The 21,615-nt window shown below is 43.6% G+C and overlaps 1 pseudogene; it reads left to right on the forward strand.

Moving 5' to 3' along the window:
• Window positions 1–21,248: 21,248 nt before the first annotated feature.
• LOC147024791 (signal recognition particle RNA) lies at window positions 21,249–21,389 on the forward strand (annotated as a pseudogene).
• The last annotated feature ends 226 nt before the right edge of the window (window positions 21,390–21,615 follow it).

Raw genomic sequence — 21,615 nt, forward strand, 5'->3', positions numbered from 1 at the left:
AGACTCCATTCCTTACACTGCCTTCACTCCCCCACACCCCCAGGAATACCTCTGGCTACGGCTTCCCCTGCACTCCCACCTCATGGATATATGTGTGTTGTACCGTCCACCAAACAGTGATGACAACATTTAAATCTCGCTCTCTGAAAACATGGACCAACTTCTATCATCTCATCCCAACGCTCTCTTCCTCATATGTGGTAACTTAAATTTTTCATCATGCCAGTTGGCTGGGTGTGGGTTCCTCTCTCACCTGCCATGGCACTTCAGCAAAATACTTCTGTGACTCATTGGGACTGACTCAATCAGTCAACTTCCTGACCTGGATCTCAACCAATGTACTGGATCTGTTTCTGGATCTCTTGGATCTGATTTTGACCACTTTCCCTGAAAATATCTGATGCTTTTCCTCTGTTCTAATTGGTTCATCTGACCACATGCTTGTCAAAGTAGAAATCTCTGGCTGTTATTAGAGAACCACCTCAGCACAGTCGAGTCTTGTATTTCATTCAGGCCGACTGGCAGGGACTTAAAGCAGCCATCAAACTTCTAGACGAGTCTCCCATCTCTACTTCCTCTGACATCAACACGTCCTGGGAATTCTTTCAAAGAAACTTGCTCTCTCATATACACAGATTTATCCCGTCTTGTCTTCAGTTGTCCTACCCTTCCTCTCGCCCATGGTACACTGAAGCTTGTGTCGAGGTAGTTGTCCTGAAACAACTTGCCTTCGCCGCATGGAAGGCAAATACAACTGAGGGTAATCTCAGTTCCTTCCACAAAGCTTGGAACGACATGTGTGTCTTCCCTCAGGATAGGCAGAAAACAGCATCTTTCTCATCGCAAGTCTGAACTTTCAAACCTGTCTCCCTCCTCCAAATCCTGGTGGCATCCAGTTAAGTCTGTTTCTGGTGCATGTTCCCCCTCCTTCTCCTCCCTTACCTCAAATGGCCACACAGGTGACACTGCACGTGAAAAGGCTGAATGCCTAAACTCCATATTTGCTTATAAATCTTATGTCCCAAATGCATTGTTTTCTGTAGCCACCTTACCCAGTTACACCCAGCTGTTCCTGGGCTCTGTTTCCTTTACTCCTGACAAGGTGGAGACCTTGCTGTCAAACCTCGACTCAGATTCTGCAACCGGTCCAGACGGCATCAGCCCACGTGTCCTAAAAACCTGCTCTGCTGCTCTTGCTCATCCTCTCTCTGTTCTGTTCATCCTCTCATTTGCTCAAGGTCATCTGCCTTCCACATGGAAATCAGCAAACATTACCACTCTGCATAAAAAAGAAGGTGCAAAAACACATCCCTGCAACTACATATCAATCAGCCTTCTCCCAATCATCAGCAAGGTTATGGAATCCATCATCGCTTCAGACATCAAATCCTTCCTCTTCTCCAATGGCTCGATTTCCAATCATCAATTTCGATTCACACCAGGTCACTCCACTCTGGATATACTGCTTCTGCTCTCCCAACAATGGACGGAGGTGCAGACATGAAACCAGAGCCATCTCCCGAGACATATTGCGAGCTTTCGATATGGTCTGGCACCCTGCCCAACTCACCAAACTCTCTTCCTATGGTATCAAAGGACATCTCCACTCATGGCTCGCAGACTTCCTCTCCTGTCGCAGCCACCGTGTGGCCCTTAATGGAGTTCTCTCATCCCCGCTTCCTGTCCAGGCTGGAGTTCCACAAGGCAGTGTTCTGGGCCCAGTGCTTTTTCTGCTTTTCATCAATGATCTCTCTGACTCTCTGGAAAATCCTCTTCACTCTGCAGATAAAATCACAAGCTGGTCCAACACGTGGAACATGCCTTTCAATCCTGACAAATCTCACATTCTTACTATGTCTCTCCGAAAGGACCGTCTGGAACCCCCCCCCCCAATCTACTTTCTCAACAATCCTCTTTAAGAAGTCCTTTCATTTAAGCTTCTGGGTCTTACTATCAGCCATTATCTTTCCAACATTTCCAAGCTGGCTCCCAAAGCCAGTCACCAACTGAGCATCCTCTGTTGTGCAAAGTCCTTCCTTGGCACACCTGAGCTCCTGACCACATACAAAGCTTTCATCCACAGTTTGATGGAGTACAACTCTCCCCTATGGGTTGGTGCTCCCACGTGTCACCTTTCTCGGCTTCATGCTGTGGAAAAAAGGCATTTAGGATCATTGGTATCTCCCTCGATGAGGCTGAGTCTTTGGGTCTCTCACTGCAGGCAGGTCGGTTGTCTTTCTGTCTTCTACTGTCTCCTCTCTGGCCAACCCCCCCCCCCGCTCTGTCTGAAATATGCCCCCCCGCATATTTCTGCAGGGCACTCGAGGTCTGCCAGCAACCCCCTTCGGGTAAAACTACCAAAATCAAGAATCACTGCTGACCTTGACTCTTTCATGCCTCATTTTTCCTGCCTTTGGAGCAAACTCCTACACACTCTTCAATCCCATTGTTCCGTCCAGGTCTTCAAAACAGCTCTTCACCACCATCTCTTATCTTCCCCCATCCAAAACCATGATCTTTTATACCCCCGTCAATCCACCCGAAACTCTCCTCCTTCAAATTCCCATCCTTTCTGAAAGTCTCTGTCGTGTAAAGACTTGAAAGTCGCTGTAGTGTCCATCTTGTTTACCCTGTGTACCCCACTCCATCCCTCTCATTTCCACAGATCTCCTAATGTCTCTGTTCCACACCGTTTTGTCCTCCCTCTCCCACCCCTCTTGTCTCCTGCTTCCCTTGTTGTACGTTCTGTGTGTGAGCTCTCATATAAGCCTCGACATTGTGCACAAAAAAATAAAAATACTTATCTTACCAAAGACTTGGGAGTATCTAAATGATGGAACAATCTGTGGAGATAGACAAACATAGCAGCCTCACCACCCCGATTACGATACTCTGATATGCAAATTGAGATTGGTCAAGAAAGCTTACTTGTCGACTCAAAAAATTCAATTTCAACAATATCCTTTCAAAACATTTCATTACATTAGATGTCAAGAGTACTGGACGGTAATCATTCAACTCACTGGGGTTTTTTATGCCTCTGTTGATGAAGTCGCTGGAGGCATGATGTTTTTGGGTTGTCCATTATGTTGCAGCCGACCTTCCATGCAAATGTTCTCCATTCTCTCTGAGAATATTTTTTTCCCCATAAAGATTATCCGATTGACACAATATTTTCACCATAGGTGCGACTACTCATGTAGACTGTCTTAATAATAATTATTACATCGTAGGTCATGCGGTGTGGGCAGCCATGGTGGAAAAAGGAAAACTTTGGACCTCTGTATCTCTGAAACTGCTCCAGAAAAAAAAAATGAAACTTGGGAAATAAGTGTGATTGTTTTGACGACGTCATAGGTGGCTTCGTCATGACGTCATAATTGCATGTGTCGAACTCTTCATCTGATCAGTATGAAAATTTTTGAGGGTCACCTTGGGCTAAATTGTTTGGGGAGAAAAAAAATTGATGATGTCATCTGTAAAGTGGTTTGGTAGCCAATTTTTTTTTTTTTTTTTATACATAAAAACCTTCAAAAATCTTCTTCTCCAAAATGGCTGAACAGATCAAGGTGAAACTTTACAGGTATGGTTGTCTATCAATGAGGAACAAAAAGTTATCCACCTATGACATCATAGGTCACATGGTTTCACAGCTATGATTTTTTTTGAAGAATAAACCTTTTAAAATTTTCTCCAGAACGGCTTGACAGATTGAGGGGAACGTCACCCATCTGTTCCCCATGCCTTGGGGATATCATTGTGTTCTCGAATTATAATTAATAGGTCACATGGTCTGACAGCCATATTGGATTGAACAAAAATCTTTAAAACATTCTTTCTTTTGAACCGCTTCATCAATCGCCGTGAAACTTCACAATTATGATCTTGTAGTCATGGGGTATGTAAGTTTTAAATTTCAACCTGATCGGATACATGGTCTGGCAGCCAGAATTATTTAATATTTTAAATCTGGGTTCAGGCATTTAAATCAAATTTGGTACAAGTATATATAATGATGTCGTAATGTGGGTGGAGGCACATCTGTCAACGCTGTGACATCAAAGAGTGCCCTTCTCGTTTTCTGTTTTTTTTAAACAAACTTTTTGTACTGGAATAATAATTTAAGATTTTCAATTTTGGGTAATGACATCATTATCCAAGATTGATAAATACAAATTTGGCAATGCAGCTATAGTTAGCAATTTCATGAAGTTACGTCAGTAGTGCTGTGTGAGGTCTCTGTAACAATTTTGAAAAAAAATGCACTGCAGAAAATATATTTTATTTATGTCGTCAATAATAAGCTTGATGTTTGCATTTTATGTGACTCATAAAATTACATTACGATACCGTCATGCTCAGAATCTAACATGCTTTGAGACGAAAGTTACTGTTATTTCAAGAGAGCTTGATGCTTTGCCCACAACATTCATGGTACTAATATGGTGTTGACGAGGTGCAGAAGGTTCAATTATGTGCCAATAAAACTACTTGACCAATTTATTATACTTTTATAACCTGATTCAATTCGACATCATGCTAAACAAAGGATGCAAGTGAGATTGACAATATGATGTGACATGTTATTTATTGCAGCAGTACTGCAAAGCTTTGAGAGTAGCGTATTGGCAAAAATTCCTCGAAATTGGCTCACAATTGAGCCGTCTAGTTTGGGTTCAGTGAAAAGTTGAGTAGGAGTTATTTAAAAACTGCCATTCTGGTGCAGTGCCAGTAATAGCAGGGTGTATGGGTGAGGACATAATGTTGGCTGTCTTTGTTGGTTGATGAGGACCCAAAGTCAAGGTCTGTAAAGATCCCTTGGTATCTTTCAAAAAGAGTAGGTTTTGGTATGACTGGACTTTGGCAAAATTTATTGCTTGGAGTTCGCTGTATAATTCACACTGCCTACCAGTAAGTGGGAGTGTGTGATGTGTTTTTGGAACATACTGTTGTGGTTACCAAATTCGCAAACCACCATTCAGGTCCCTTAGGTGAGATATCTCGGTAAGTATATGTGTAGCTAGGCCCAAACCTGTTGTCTAGTGGGAATACATGTCATTTATGCGTGCTGCGACTCTTCAGGATAGCCGTTTTTCTTTTGCTATCTTTATTTTGGACCAACCGCCATTGTTACCACCACCAACCACAACATCAACCACCCACCGCGGCACCGCTTCACGTCACACCTCGCAACCGTCGCATCGCCACCGTTCTTGCGCCGCCTGTGGGTACCGGTGTTGGACTCGTGCAGGGCGCGCGCCGAACAGCGTGTACAAAACCACGGATTTTCAGCTCCAAAAACGGATCAAAAACGACACACGCCCACTTTTGTTCCGTCCAATCGGTGAGCGAGGGGCGATTTGGCCCCGCCTCCAGGGCATTGGAGGGCGGTCGCTATATGCAAATTTATGGATCAAAAAGCATTCACGCCCACTTTTTCTCGGGCCAATGGGGAGCGAGGTGAAAGGTCGAAGGCAGGGGGTCAAAGATGAGAGAGCGAAGCCACGGGGCTTATATAAGCGGCCGCGTTCGTCAGTCCAGTCAGAGTAGAGAGAGTTAAGACTTCGCAGCCGGTGGAGTTGGGAAGAAGAAGCAAGAAGGAGTTGGTCGTCGTCGTCGTCGTGTGCGTTGGAGTCGGAGCGAAGGGGACGGAGCTGTGGAGAGGCGGCGAAGGCAGACGAGGGGGTGCTCGCGTCGTGCCGGGAGCTGCACACCAGGGAGGCCGACGGCGCGACCTGGCCGAGGTGGAGACGCTCGTCGCGGGACTCGAGGCAGAGTAGAAATCCTCCTTTCCCCCGAGCATCAGCAACCCCCTCCTGTTTCCCCCCGCGCTGAGATAGTGCGACCAAGGGGGCCCCTTTCCCACCCCCTACCAGACACTGCCCGCGAGGCCCGCGGAGTTGAGGCACCATCGCCGCTCCGCGTCTCATCACCAGATGGGTAGGCCCGACCCGGTCTCGGCCTCAGGCCCGCCTCATCCTTGAGGGTTCTCTTTTCTTTTGTTTTTGGGAATGTGTGTTGTCGGCGCCGTCTGTGAAGTAAAATTGTATAAGTGTTGCCGTGTGCTCGCGTAGTCGGTATTAGCTCTGCATTGTGTTTCTTTTTCTTTTCTATGTGCTTTTGGTGGAATTGCATTGTGTTTCTTTTCCTTCTATGTGCTTTTGGTGGAATTGAATATGTGTGCTTTCCGTTCATCGCGAATAAATGTGCTTTGTGTTGAACTGTTTCCCGCTTCGCTTCGTCATTTCTTTCATTGAATCCCCATCTTACTTCACGTAAAGGGTTGGTAGTGGGCTGAATACGCCCGATAATTAATCGAACCGTCGAGGCCGACGATAACACCGCTCGGTTATCCCGATAGTACGGAACGGGTCGCTTAAGTGGCCCGTGTCCGAAGTCGACCTGCGGCGAGGTGCGATCGCCCGGTCTACCCTCCGTGTGGGTACTTAGGTAGGTCGAATTTGGCGAGCAACCCTATCCCACGCGGGGGCTGATTGGCTCGATCGCGGTGAGACCGAAAGGTCCACCCGTGACTGGTTCCCGGCGTTAGTCCGAGAGGGTCACGACTGGATTGTCCGTCCGGTGGGCGACGTGCCGCGATTCGAGTTACGTGGCCGTCAGCACGCCGGCGGGCGCGAATCCGTAACAATACATAACGGATCAAATGGATTTTGCCTATCTTTTAATTGCCCTGTCCTTGTGATAAATGGAAAAAAAAGGCAAAGATCGAACAGAATTCTCATGCTGTCTTGATTATCGTCCTTTGTGCACATCGAGCACATTCAACTAACAAATGTAGTGCTAAAAAACCGCACCAGTACATGATGTATTTAAACAACAGAAAAAAAAGAAAAGTAGAAAAAGTAACTGCCAGAAGATACAGCTGCAGTGAGCACAAACGTTTTGTGATGGATACAGATTATAGAGATGAGACATTTTGAAAAGTCTGTCGATAAATGGCATCCAGTAGTAAATACATGACAAATTTCTGTAACATCTCCATTTGTGCTGAGCAAAATCGTTGTGGCAAATGTAACTACTGCAGTACCACTCGGTTGTGATTCCAATAAGAAAGTGTAGTTGTGGTGCTGTAAAGAGTTGACAGACTGAACTATTACGATGTGACATGGTTTCTATTACTCCATTAACGACCCAAATGATTTCTACCTACTTGTGTGGTCTGCCAGGGAAGGTTTTTTAAAAATAAATAAATAAATAAAAGCAGGATCTCAAGCTCGTGGTTGTAGCTGCCACAAACACATCTCAGACATGCAGACGAGACGACACAGAACACAAGACTGTTACATGAGACAAACATAGCCACTGATGAGCGTCACCTCCCGCAGTTCCCAGTGCCCTCTGGTAACCAGCAACGACACAACAATAACAAGGAAATTAGACACAGGAAGAGGCCATTCGGCTTATCATGAATGTGCCACACTGACACTGGATTAAACATGAGCGAGAATTGCTTTGCAATACATGTCCCCGACCGATGTGATATTTTCTAAGTCTCCCAGGACGTGTTGATGGATGTGTTAAATTCCCAGGATGTGTTGATGTCAGAGGAAGTAGAGATGGGAGACCAGTCTCGAAGTTTGATGGCTGCTTTAAGTCCCTGCCAGTCGGCCTGAATGAAATGCAAGACTCGACGGTGCTGAGGTGGTTCTCTAATAACAGCCAGAGATTTCTACTTTGACAAGCATGTGGTCAGATGAACCAATTAGAACAGAGGAAGAGCATCAGATATTTTCAGGGAAAGTGGTCAAAATCAGATCCAAAAGAGATCCAGAATCAGATCCAGTACCGTTGGTTGAGATCCAGGTCAGGAAGTTGACTGAGTCAGTCCCAATGAGTCACAGAAGTATTTTGCTGAAGTGCCATGGCAGGTGAGAGAGGTACCCACACCTAGCCAACTGGCATGATGAAAAATTGAAGTCACCACATATTAGGAAGAGAGAGTTGAGATGAGAGGATAGAAGTTGGTCCATGTTTTCAGAGAGCGAAAGTTGGAGGGGTCTAAAAGGTGCGCAACTATGAAAAATTGACCAAATGTCCTGAAACTCGAACTTGTTCTGTAACTTATCATAATAAAGTCATGTATCAAATTTCAGTTGAATATGTTAAAGGGTATGGGAAAGAAAGTCTGAAAAACCACAGGTGGGTGAACAGATTGTGAAACTGGGAGGGGACTAATAAATACATCAAAATGACATTATTTCATTGGTGGGATGGGAGTGGGGGAAGGAGTGGGGATGAGAATAGTGTGGCAGGCATAGGGATATCACCAGGGTGCTAAAACTTAAAATGGGGAAAAAATGTTTAATGGGGATTTCTTTATGGGAGATGGGTGGGGAATATGGTACTGTACAATACAGTATGGCACTGTACAAAAGTTTGGGTTATTCCTATGATATTTATACTTTAAGGTAAATTCATCAAATTATCAGTGACTAGAAGCACCCACGCCCGAAGGGAACAGCCCCCTCCCAGAGTGAAAAGCAACATTTGGTGAGGCATCACTTTCCCCCCTTCCTTGCTCTTCCCCCCCCCTTTCTCCCCTGACGTGTGTGTGTGTGTGTGTGTGTGTGTGTGTGTGTGTGTGTGTGTGTGTGTGTGTGTGTGTGTGTGTGTGTGTGTGTGTGTGTGTGTGTGTGTGTGTGTGTGTGTATATATATATATATATATATATATATATATATATATATATATATATATATATATATATATATATATATATATATATATATATATATATATATATCTCGAAATATGTGGAGTATGACAAAGCCCTCCAGCCTTGTCACACCCCATGATCGCTCTGATGAGGGCAAATAAGCCCGAAATCTGGATAGGCGGCTCCATTTGATGTTTCACTGATGTTGACCATGTAATCTTTGTCTGTTTGACAGAGTCACTGGGCTGATGCCTCCAGATTGGAGGTGACGCTTTGGTGCCCGACTTTATGTCCATTGGAGATCGGGGAGAGCTCATCACACCACATATTTCGATTTACCGGCCGATCATACCACGTGCCTTCTGGTTGAATGGTTTGTATTAGCGGGAACAATTGTCTGGGTGGCAGACGGAAGGTTGTTCTGTGCGGATTATGTTGTTTTACCATGTAAGACATAATCCATGGCGATGCTCACTACAACACCAGGAGGTACAATTTCTATATACAACTATAAAGGATTCTCATGTGAGTACTACATCTGAACGTCTTTATAGCTGTTGAGGAACTCTGGGAAGGGTTCAAAACAGCATAGCGCTTACCTTGTGTAGGTCTTCTTGGGTTGCTTTATCCAGCTTCTTTGGTGGGAAGAGTGTGGGAGGGGTCAGTTGTTTATATAATCCTAGCCACCTGGGTTTAGTTGATTCGGTGAGAGCTGATTGGCTATTCCTTCCATTCACAGGTGAGGGATGTGGATTGTGGATGGGTCTTTATTTATATATTGACTGCTTTTGACGTTTGGACGTGGTACATGCTTGGGAGTCTCATTGGTATACATTGATGATTCGCCAATAAGTGATGAAACTGGTCCGGTAGCTGAGGGGGTGTGGTCAACATCAATGAAACATTGGGATTCTCATGTGTGTACTATGTGTGAATGTCTTTATAGTTGTTGAGGAACTCTGGGAATGGTTAGAAACAGCATAGCGCTTACCTTGTGTAGGTCTTCTTGGGTTGCTTTATGCAGCTTTTTCAGCTGGAGGAGTGTTGGAGGGGTCAATTGTTTTTATAATCCTCGCCACCTGGGTTTAGTTGATGAGGTGAGAGCTAATTGGCTATTCGCTCCATTCACAGGTGAGAGATGTGGGTGGGTCTTTCAATATGTATATGTATATATATATATATATATATATATATATATATATATATATATATATATATATATATATATATATATATATATATATATATATATATATATATATATATATATATATATATATATATATATATATATATATATATATATATATATATATCCACACTAGCATATGCCACCGACCTTTCACTTTGCTGACAGGAATACTGAGAGGGTTTTTAAAAAGAAAAGAAAAGAAAAGAAAAGAAGAGGTGGGGAAGAGCAAGGAGGGGTAGGGGAGGGAGAGTGAGGAGAGGTGGGGGAAGAGAAGGCAGCAAGAGGTGAGAGTAAGGGAAAGCAGACGTGCAGTAGAGCATTAATTACGATTCATACTGTCTCATCAAAATGCTTCTGCATAGAATAACAGTTAAGATGGAAACAAAATAATGTCTGAAATCCATTTTCTACCAGTCATACTATAAATACCCCCAGAGACAAACTCAGTCTGGAGACAAACACAGTCTGGAGATAAATACCACCCGGATACGTCCAGAGCCAAACCGACCGGAGAAAAACACCGTCTGGACACGTCCAGAGCCGAGCCGTCTGGCGACAAACTCCTGCTTGGACGCGCCCAGCGACAAACCACTGTCCAGAGACAGAAAGAAAGAGAGAGAGTGGGGGGAGGGGTGAGTGAGAGAGAGGTGGGGAGGGACGGTGCTGCACTGTATTGGGAGAGAGTAGAGCAAGGATGGGACAAAGAGAGAGATAGAGATAGAGATAGAGATAGAGATAGAGAGAGAGAGAGAGAGAGAGAGAGAGAGATAGAGATAGAGATAGAGATAGAGATAGAGATAGAGATAGAGATAGAGATAGAGATAGAGATAGATATGGGGGTAGGGGAGTTTACAGAGAGAATGTTATGTTTTCTGAACAAAACACACACACATAATATATATGTCATCAAATAAATTTTGTTTTGAAACTCACAAAGAGAAACGTATAACCTTTGTAAAGCAAACACGATAGCCAAATGCTTTCGAAACAGTTGTGAGGACAAAGGAAAACCTGATAAAACCTCCATAAGATACGGGATGAAACTTTGCCACCATGATGCCTGTAAACAGGCAAGGCATGCCCACACACCTGCGGAGAGTCCCTACAGATCCAAATCCTCCTCTACGTACCATGTCTGTGTGCGCTGTATACATACTCTACCTTGTAGTAGCTGTCGACTGTAGGGCGCTCATTAAGTGTCTTAAACACTCAAGCAAGCACTCCAATGGAACGCCTGGTTTGGCAAGCGATTACCAATTGCTGTTGATAAAACTATGCACCCAGAAACAACCAAGCAATATCCGAATTGGACAAATAAACATTCTCTTTTTTGCGTTGGAACTGCTGCTGAGTTCAAATCTTCAGCTTACATTTTGTAATGCAGCTTAGTTTAAGAGATTATCGAGGTAATCACATAGGTGGAAAAGAAATAAAGCCAAGAACGCTGGTGTCTCTGGGCGTTTATAAGCATTGCAATGTACCCAGCGATTCATGGCTATGATGAACAGGCATTCGATAATACGAGTGAGGAAAGTGGAAAAAAAAGACTATCATTAAGACATCATTGCAGTCTGTTCCAAATCAAGGCATTGTGTTTGGTCATGGGACTTGAAGGGAAAGGGGGGGGGGAGGGTGTGGTTGGTCCCATCTGCCAGCATTAGTGCAGGATTGAACAAAATGGGGTACATTAAAATAGTACATTCATACAGGATAGCAAAACCACCCATCACTTTCAAAAAGCACGTTCCATTTTTAAACACATTATAACGTGGGCTTCCCTTGAGGAATGCGACTTGAACTGTGGCTGCCACCCTGTTTACCCACTCTCGACGGGATTGCTCTGAAGGGAGTCACACACTACCCGGGGTGCCAAAGAACACGCAAACTGGACAAACGAATACTCCTCCAGCAGCCAGACCCACCACCCAGCTTAATCCTGCAGTCCAAACCCCGAAACCCGGCTCAGGACAAGAGACCCCAGAGCCCATCACACCTGAGCTGCAATGTCTATAAACGCCAGGAGACGCCAGTGTTTCCTGCCTTTTATTTAATTTCAGCACACATTTTACAACCAAAATGCGATAAGCCTCAAAATCTTTCCACCCATGTCGAATCCCAAAATTCAAACCGCGTAATCGAACCAAGTAGCAGCCCTTATAGCCAATAAAGTGCCCATCCATCCAACCCACACACTCCCCAGCACTGCGGGCTCAAAACACAACACAAACACCACGGCATGACATAACCACCTCCAAAACACAACACAACCATCTGTGGGAATTTATCACAACCACCCATTGTTTATCACTTCATGAAAGTTGGAAGAGAGAGAGAGAGAGAGAGAGAGAGAGAGAGAGAGAGAGAGAGAGAGAGAGAGAGAGAGAGAGAGAGAGAGAGAGAGAGAGAGAGAGAAAGGAAGGAGGGGTGGGGTAGCAAGGACAAACAAAGAGATGGGAGAAGGGATGAATGGATGGAGGGAAAGAATGGAGGGATGGGATGGAAAGTGGATTCACAGCAAGTTCCACAGTTGTTCATGAACACACGATTCTCCAGTCTCACAGACTGACCATGATATGCAAGGAACGAATAATGAATGAATGAATTAGTTTTTTTTGTTTTTTTTCGCAGTTGGAACTGCTGCTAAGGTCAATTCCACAGTTTAAAATTTTCAAATTTGGCTCAGGTTAAGATATTCGAGGTCATCACATTTGCAAAAATTAAATAAAGCCAATGAACACTGGCGTTTCTGGGCGTTTATAAGCATTGCGATGTATCCAGCGATTTAGTTGGTATGATGACGAGTCATTCAATGATATGAATGAGGAAAGGGGAAAAGAACTATTTTGAGCACTTTATCATTGAGAAATCGTAGCGGCCTGTTCCAACTCAAGGCAATGTTGAGCAGGCCAAATAAAATGGCGAATTAAGACCCCAGCGAGGGACAGCCAGGTGACCAGGGATGAGCCTTAATAAAATAATTAAATAAGGCCGTTAATTATCTTCAAAAAGGATGTTTTAATTAACCCAAGCACTCAATTTTCAATCATGCACTCCCTTGGAGTTCCCTTAGTATTCCTGCAAAGTTTCAGGTCGTTATGTTTCATGGTTTTGGAGTTATGGAGGTGACACACTCATGGACTGACTCACTAACACACACTGACATTTTTTTTAATAATACGAGCAAATACGACCCATCACTTTGCTGACAGGAATATTAAGGGGGAGGGAGTAAAAAGGAGAGGAGGGAGGGAGACTGAGGCGGAATGGGTGAGCGAGCGAGGAAGGAAGGCGAGCGAGGAAGAAAGGGGAGCAAGGAAGGAGGCCGGGGAGTGAGGAGGGTGGGCAGTGCGGAAGTGGAGGAGGCGAGAAGGGGTGGGGAAATGAGGAAGGAGGGGGGAGCGAGGAGAGGTGCGGAAAGGGAAGGCAGCATGAGGGGAGGGCAAGGGAAGGCAGCATGAGGGGAGGGCAAGGGAAGGCAGCATGAGGGGAGGGCAAAGTAAGGTAGTGTGAGGGGAGGGTCTGTCCAGACACGTTCAGAGGTGATCACCATCCGGACGATGGGTATACTAAGGGGGGGGAGAGGGGAGGAGAGAGGTAGGGAGACCGAGGAGGGGTGGTGGAGAAAAGCGGGGTGGGGGAAGGCAACATGAAGGGAGGGGGAGGAAGTGTGAGGGGAGGGCAAGGGAAGGCAGCAGGAGGGGAGGGTTCATGCGGAGATAACCACCATCCAGAAATGAACACCATCCGGATGCATGCAGAGATAACTACCGTCTGGGTATCTGCAGAGATAACCACCATCCGGGCATAACCAGCATCCAGATACGCTCAGAGACAAAAAGAGAGAGAGGTGTGGGAGTATGCTGCACTGTATTAGGAGAGGATGGAGCGAGGATGGGACAAAGAGAGAGAGAGAGAGAGAGGGGTGGGGGAACTGGGGGTAGGGGACTTCACAGAGAATATGTTATACTTTATGAACAAAGCACACACACACACACACACACACACACACACACACACACACACACACACACACACACACACACACACACACACACACACACACACACACACACACACACACACACACACACACACACACACACACACACAATCGTCATGTGATAGGTTGAAAAAAATTGGCTCTAACTGAGAAAACACGTTAATATGGTGAACAGCTTGGAAATCGGGTGTTATCAAATATATTTTGCTTTGAAACTCACAAAGACAATCCATATAACCATTGTAAAGCACTGCACCGAGTCATAAAATAACTAATTGCTTCAGAAACAGTTACAAGGACAAATAGTGTAGTAGATAGTAGAAAAATCGTGCAAATTATGATACAAGCATCAAATTCGGCATTTCTGTTCTGCAGGGCTTTCTGATCAAGTCTGCCTGATTGGCCATTTGAAAATCCAAATTTTGAAAAAAAAAAAAAAAAAACTTCCAAAAAATTTGAAGTCACAGCTGGCTGAAATTCTTGAAGCGCAAGTGAACATCCCAGACAGAGAACCAAGGTGAGATGCAGTCATCATTGATGGCTCAGCACTTATCAATGCCCTACCTCCACACACTTCAAAGATATTTGATGACTATGCTAAAGAAGACATCATCCCAAAGGTGGAATCCTATGGTGCCAGGTATGAGAGGGTGGACGTAGTGTTTGATGTGTACAAGAAGTCAAGTCTGAAGTCCGAGGCAGGTCGAAAAGGTGGCAAGGAATCAGAAGAAGAGTGACAGGAACCAGTAAGACCCCAAGTAACTGGAGAAGCTTTCTGCGAGATGACAGCAACAAGACTGAGCTGTTTCACTTCCTTGTGGAAAAGATGTGTGAAGCACAGACGACAAGCACAGTCATTGTCACAAAAGGAGAAGATGCCATTAGCAACACAAGGAAGTCACTGGATGCTGTATCTCCATTTTGTCATGAAGAAGCTGACACTCGAATATTTATACACGCCAGGGATGCAACGACGGATGGTAGCAAGTCCATTATCATTAAGGCTAATGACACTGACGTACTAGTCATAGCAATATCTGTACTGCCATCCTTACAGGAACTAGGTCTTGAGAACATGTGGATTGCCTTTGGCCAAGGAGCCAAGGTGCGATGGATTCCAGTCCATGAGGTAGTTTCTGCAATAGGGCCTAAGAAAGCTAGAGGGATCCCATACTTCCATGCGTTCATTGGATGTGACGTCGTGTCTGCCTTCCACGGTAAAGGGAAGAAAACTGCATGGCAGACTTGGAACGTCTTTGATGATGTTTCTGAAACATTCACCAATCTCAGCCAGCATCCAACATTGATTCATGATCTTGACTTTTTTGAATGTTTTTTTTCTTCAAATTTTTCAAGATTTGGATTTTCAAATGGCCAATCAGGCAGATTTGATTAGAATCCCCTGGAGAACAAATGTGCCAAATTTGATGATTGTATCATCATTTGCACGATTCCTCTCAAACATTGTTGTTATCTGCCCCATTAAAAGGAAAACATGATCACTCGTAAGCTGCTGAGGTTAAAAATTATAACCTCCAAGATACGGGATTAAACTTTTCCACCACAGTGCCTGCGTAATTCAGCATGCAGGCAAACGCACACACACCCGCAAAGAGTCCCTAAATTACAGATGCAAATATATCCTATGTGTACCTCTACCTTGTAGAAACTGTTGACTGTACATCCCAATCAGGACACGAACTGTACCGCCATCACTCGGCAAGCAGCTTAAGCACACAAGCTGGTACTCCAATTAAATGGTTGGCAAGCAATAGCTATGTCGGAATGTCCAAATTATACAAATAAACTGCTGCTAAAACAAACTTCAATTCTGGAGCTTAAATTTTGTAATTTGGCTTCGTTTAAGAGATTCTCGAGGTTATGGCATGTGTGGAAATGAAATAAAGCCACGAACACTGGCATCTCCAGGCATTTATAAGCATAACAATGTACCCAGCACTTCGTAGCTTCGTAGCAGGCATTCGATAATATGAGTGAGGAAAGAAAAGAAAAGAATTATCATTAAGAAACCTGTGCCAAGTCAAGGGAGGCATGGTTGAGCAGGTCAAAAAACATGGCGGCTTCAGACCCCAGTGAGGTAACCTAGGATACGCCTTAAGATGCAGAGAGCGAGGGGACCCGAGGATGCACATGATGTGGGATATAATTAAATAAGGTCATTAATTATCTGTAAAAGGGATGTTTTAATTAACCCAAACACCCAATTTTCACTCTTGAACTTCCTTGGAATTCCCTTAGTATGCATACAAAGTTTCAAGCTGCTCGGTTTTATGGTTTTGAATGGATGGAAGAGATATACACACACACACACACACACACACACACACACACACACACACACACACACACACACACACACACACACACACACACACACACACACACACACACACACACACACAGATAGATGAGCAGGGGTGCCTGGTGTTGCTGTGCGATACTGGGTCCTTCTTCCCTCCCCTTTCCCTCCTCCTCCCATCCCGTCCCTCCCTCTGAAATCCCACACACCACTTTCCCTCTCTCCTCCCACCTCTGCCTCTTCCCACCCTTCCCCTCTCTCGGGACTCACATCCCTTCCCCTCCCTACAGATCCCCACTCCACCCCCTTTTCCCTACCTCCCCTGATTTGTGAAGGTTGGCTTTGGGACCCCCACTCTCTGGGGACATGTTCAGTGCAAAAATGCAAGTTAACTCCACAGCTGACTTGTAATACCCTCTGCCACCACCAGGTGCTGTGACACGATACACGTTTACATACAGAATTTTCGTCGACCTTCTCTCCCGAACCCACACGACATATGAAACCAAGTCGCCAATGTTCACCACCAGGTCGAACTTGGGCCATGTGCCAAGTTTGTTACAATTTGTCCAGTCGTTTTGGCGTGATTGGTGTTACTCACAGACAGACAAATTTATTAGATAGATATTTAGATAGACAGATATACGAAATTACGACTTCCAAAAACGATTTTCAGCATTCATACATCTCAGAGTAGAAAAACAGTTATCCATTTAGAGGGATATTTCCCACAGTCATTTCCAGAATCCTGAACCATAAACAACATTCCAACTGCCAGGATGAAACAAGTCCAACAAGAAACCACCCATGGGGGCTTTTACTGTTGTATGGCATTTCGAGCCTCATGCTAGTGTTGCGAGATGCTCGGCTTATAAGGTGTCGCTATGACTCTCAACCATTCCTCGGCAGCTCCATTTCCCTTCCTTTTAGCTTTTGCACAAACATCATCCAGTGCTAACATTTTCACAGTTCCATATGAAATGGACATGCATGCTTTCTTTGTGTGTGCATTACCTGATTGTTCACATTTGTATTGTTAGACAGCAGGAAAACTCAGTGGAATTGTTATAAGCCATGGGGGGGGGGGGGGGGGGATACAGCATTTCGGAGTGTACATGGTGTTTTCTTTCATCTCGAGTTTAGGAATACCTACCTGTTTTGAAATACTTTTGATGCGCTAGCTAATGGAATAAATCTTGTTTGTCTGTTCATCCAAGTGTTTTGTGAGAATCAACGTGATATCTCTAAACCATCAAAGCTTCTGAGGACAGATATTATGATGTTGAAAGATACTTATGGTAATGATGCAAATGGATTTGGATCTCACAATCTACTTATTAATTACAGTCATATGATGCCCCCTCCCCTTGGGAGGATACTTTACAACAGACGAAGACCACATTGTTGGTCAAAACGTCTGACATGAACGTTGGTATACTGAGCAGCTACACTCATTGCGGTGCTCTCCAGTTTTGAACAGTGAAATATTTTGTTAGCTTCCACTTTCGTGGAAGGTGCAAATGTAGCGCACTTACTAGTTTGGGTTCAATTCTTCATCGTCTAGTTTGGGTTCAATTCTTAATTGTCTAGTTTGGGTTCAATTCCAAACCTGAGGATAAACCATTGGATTGGTGTTTTGCAGGTGTGAGGTTGCACCACAAAGGGTGCCGTTCCTGGGATGAATGTCAGTGTATCTTCTGTCTGCATCAGTTGGTGTACGTTAAAGTTCCAAAGATGTTCTTCGACAATGAGCAGGTGAGTTATCGCCGACATTCCTGAAAAAATTCCAAATGCCTGCCCTGATTACCACTGGGAAGGCAAAGGTAAACTACCGTGTCATGTGTCTGCTTTGAGAGGATAGAAACAGACTTCATGTACCTTCTTACTTGCGTGAATGTTAGCCAAAAAAGAAGGGGAAAGGTCGAGCAAAATACAATGAAAGCATGTATTATTACCTCCACCACTGAAGGTGAAGGACGTTATGTTTTCACCCCTTTCTGTCTGTTTGTCTGTTTGTTTGTGTGCAGGATATCTCAAAAAGTTGTTTACGGATCCGGATGAAATTTTGTGGACAGGTTCGGTGTGTAGCTGGGACGAACTGTTTAAATTTTGGTGAAGATACAGATCCGGTCTGACTACTAGAATTTTAAAAGTGATTCTTCACCATTGAGAGATTTGGGACAAAAACGATATATAGCACGATATGTCAAAAAGTTGTGCTCGGGTTCGGACGAAACTTGGTGGACACGTTAGGTGTGTGGCAAGGATGAATTGATTCGATTTATGGTGAACATCCGAATCCGGATCTGGATACGAAAATTATTTAATTCTTTAAGTGATTCTTCATCATTGAGAGATGGTGCCAAAAATGATATACTACTGTATAGCATGATATTTCAAAAATGTGTTGGGCCTGATATGTTCTCGTGGATCAGGCATTGCATGGTGGAGGTATGCGCTCCACAGAGTGCCCCCTCCAGTTCAATTAGTGGCCGTTCTTGTGTGCAAGTGTGAACATAGGGACTTTAGACTTTGGAGGAACATTAAAATTGGTTCTCTAAAAAAAAAAAAAATCACATCAAAAAGTCTATCTTCCACAAGTCTTGCAAAGATGTGGGATTTTAATATTCACGAATACTTGCTTTCTAAAAAAATAAAATGCCCTCGACAAAAATAATCAAATTCCCACCAAGAAAGCATCTCAAAATGCAAAGTCCACGTCCACTTTGTACTCAAAAACTAAACTTGATGAAAACCACAGCTAAAAAAAAAACTACATTTAGAAATTCATGTTCTCCAAATTCTCAAAATAAAAGTTTGTTGAAAATTTGATGACAAAAGCTCAAGTGGTAAAAACATTTTTTTTATGGCTTGGACACACGCACACGCACACGCACACGCCCACACCTGCTTATATTAATAATGAATTTGATGACGTCATTGGTCACGTGATTCGCCAGCCAGATTGGTTGTTTTTTTTTAAACCTTCAAAAACTTCTCTGAAGTGGATGAACAGAGAGATTCGGGGTGTACATGGTGGGGTGTACTTCATATCGAAGCGAAACCTTACACGTACCGCCTATCCATGAAGAATGCTTATGAGCCCGGGTGCGGACAGGCTAATAAGGTTAAAATGAGCCATAATGTTTGCAGTCACACAGTGATGGAGATCACAAACTGACATAAAGATCATACATGGGCTAGATGGCTTGAAATGGATGGAATGAGATAATCCTGAGATAGAGATATAGAGATAATCCTGAGATATAGAGATAGAGATTAGAAGAAGGATAAAAAGAATCACAAATACAAGCGGAAGCCACATTGTCATATCAGAGAGCATAGAAAAAATAAACTTACCTCTAGTTAAATACGAATGGCAAAACAACCATCTGTGACAGTACAAAGACATTGTTGACTGCCCATATGTTTTGAAAAATAACAATGCATCATATTCATGATGTTATGAAAACAAAATTCCAGCTTGGTTCGACCTATGTCTAATTTACTCTGCCCTTAAACATGGCCAAAGGGTTGTCCATACACCTTTGAGGGTTATCAACTTTCATTTTTCTTGTATGATAAATCGATTTCTTAGATAAAGTAATTTAAAAAATAGCCAACAAGACATCGTTTTGGCATGATGATGAAACAAAACCATAAATGAACGTCTTAAAGGAGAGAGAGAGAGAGAGAGAGAGAGATATAGAGAGATATAGAGAGATATAGAGAGATATAGAGAGATATAGAGAGAGATAGAGAGAGATAGAGAGAGATAGAGAGATAGAGAGAGATAGAGAGAGATAGAGAGAGATAGAGAGAGATAGAGAGATAGAGAGAATATATATATATATATATATATATATATATATATATATATATATATATATATATATATATACAGTATATATGAAGAAGGAAAAATTTGACAATTGACCGAAGAAGGAAAACAGATTTCCAATCCATGAATAAGCTTCTGCACGTTTTGTCAGGTCAGAGTTCAGAGAGTCCAGAACAGGGAGGAATGTTTCCACCTTGAACTTTTCACTTTTGTTTAGAAGTATCTCTTCTTCTGATCCATCATATCCAGCAAGACGTACACTTCGCTTTCGTTCCCGTTTCTTCACGTATCACTATAATCTGAACCTAGACACCTACTCCTGGCATTCAGTTCATAGTCACTAAATTTGTCTCTAATTTACTGAAGATACGTTTTCAGAGACTCAAGAAGATTCATGGCAATACATATGTCCACACCTTTTGACTGCAGGACCTTACTTGTTTTGTTTACTCTTTCGAGAGTGTCATTCCAAAGAATTGTCAAAAAGATCGTTTGCAGGTTCTCCATTTTCTTGCTCAATCCTTCTGCGTCTCGCCTTTTGTTCATTTCCTGGTCAGTGTCAACTGATATAGAATCCATTGCATGTTTAATTTTCTCGAAACCTCCATGCAGAGCATGGAGAGCATCAAAATGTGACGACCATCTCGTGTCAGACAGACGCTTGACCACAATATGATCTTTTCCTAAAGATGATGCCAGAACATTCCATCGATTGTATTCCATTTTTTTCGGCTTCTACACGACGCTGAACAAAGTCAAAGAATTTTACAATATGTATACAAACAACACTCTGCCGCTTTTACTCCCACCAAGTTCAGGCTGTGTCCAGCACCGGGGACAAAGATGGCGAACTCATTCAGTTGACGGATCCGTGCTTGCAATCCAGTATAGTGTCCAGACATATTTGAGGAATTGTCTTACGACTGACCACGGCAGTTTGATAGTGGAATTTTGTTCTCATTCAGGAAATCCACAACAGTGTCTGCTCGATCCTTTGCTCCATGACGTTGCACCTGGATTGAACCACGATGTTAGCTTTGGAAGTTTGCTCATTTTCTCCGTCCACTCTGCAGCTCTTTTCCTCTTCTGTGCTCCACTCATAAAAGTACGCTTCATTTCTGCTCAAAGGGTTATCCACCTGGAAAAAATATAAATATTTTAAAATTTTATTTATAGTATATTACAAATATTTATAGTATAGTATAGTATAGTATTTATACCGGGCGTAGTGGCGTGCGCCTGTAATCCGGCTACTCGGAGGCTTGGGTTGGGGGATCGCTTGAGGATGGGAGCTCTGCGCTGGGCCACGCTATGAGAGGGTGTAGGGCAGCCTGGAATCATGGCGAAACCCAATCCTTATCCCTGTGTCGTAAGAGGTGACCAGGGTTGCGTCAGGAAGGGCATCTGGCGTAAAACCTGTGCCAAATCAGTATGCGGATCAGAATGGATGATCCGCTGTGGCGACCCCTAACGGGAGCAGCCGAAAGAAGAACAACAGTATATTATAGTATTTATTTATTGACAGCGTACATAGATTTTAACAAGCTCGAATGAGCTAAGATCCTCGTCCTCTTAATGATGACGT

The sequence above is a fragment of the Eptatretus burgeri genome, chromosome 6 (genome assembly GCF_056783735.1).
Source record: "Eptatretus burgeri isolate ZD-2024b chromosome 6, Ebu_testis_v1, whole genome shotgun sequence".
Lineage (NCBI taxonomy): Eukaryota > Metazoa > Chordata > Myxini > Myxiniformes > Myxinidae > Eptatretus > Eptatretus burgeri.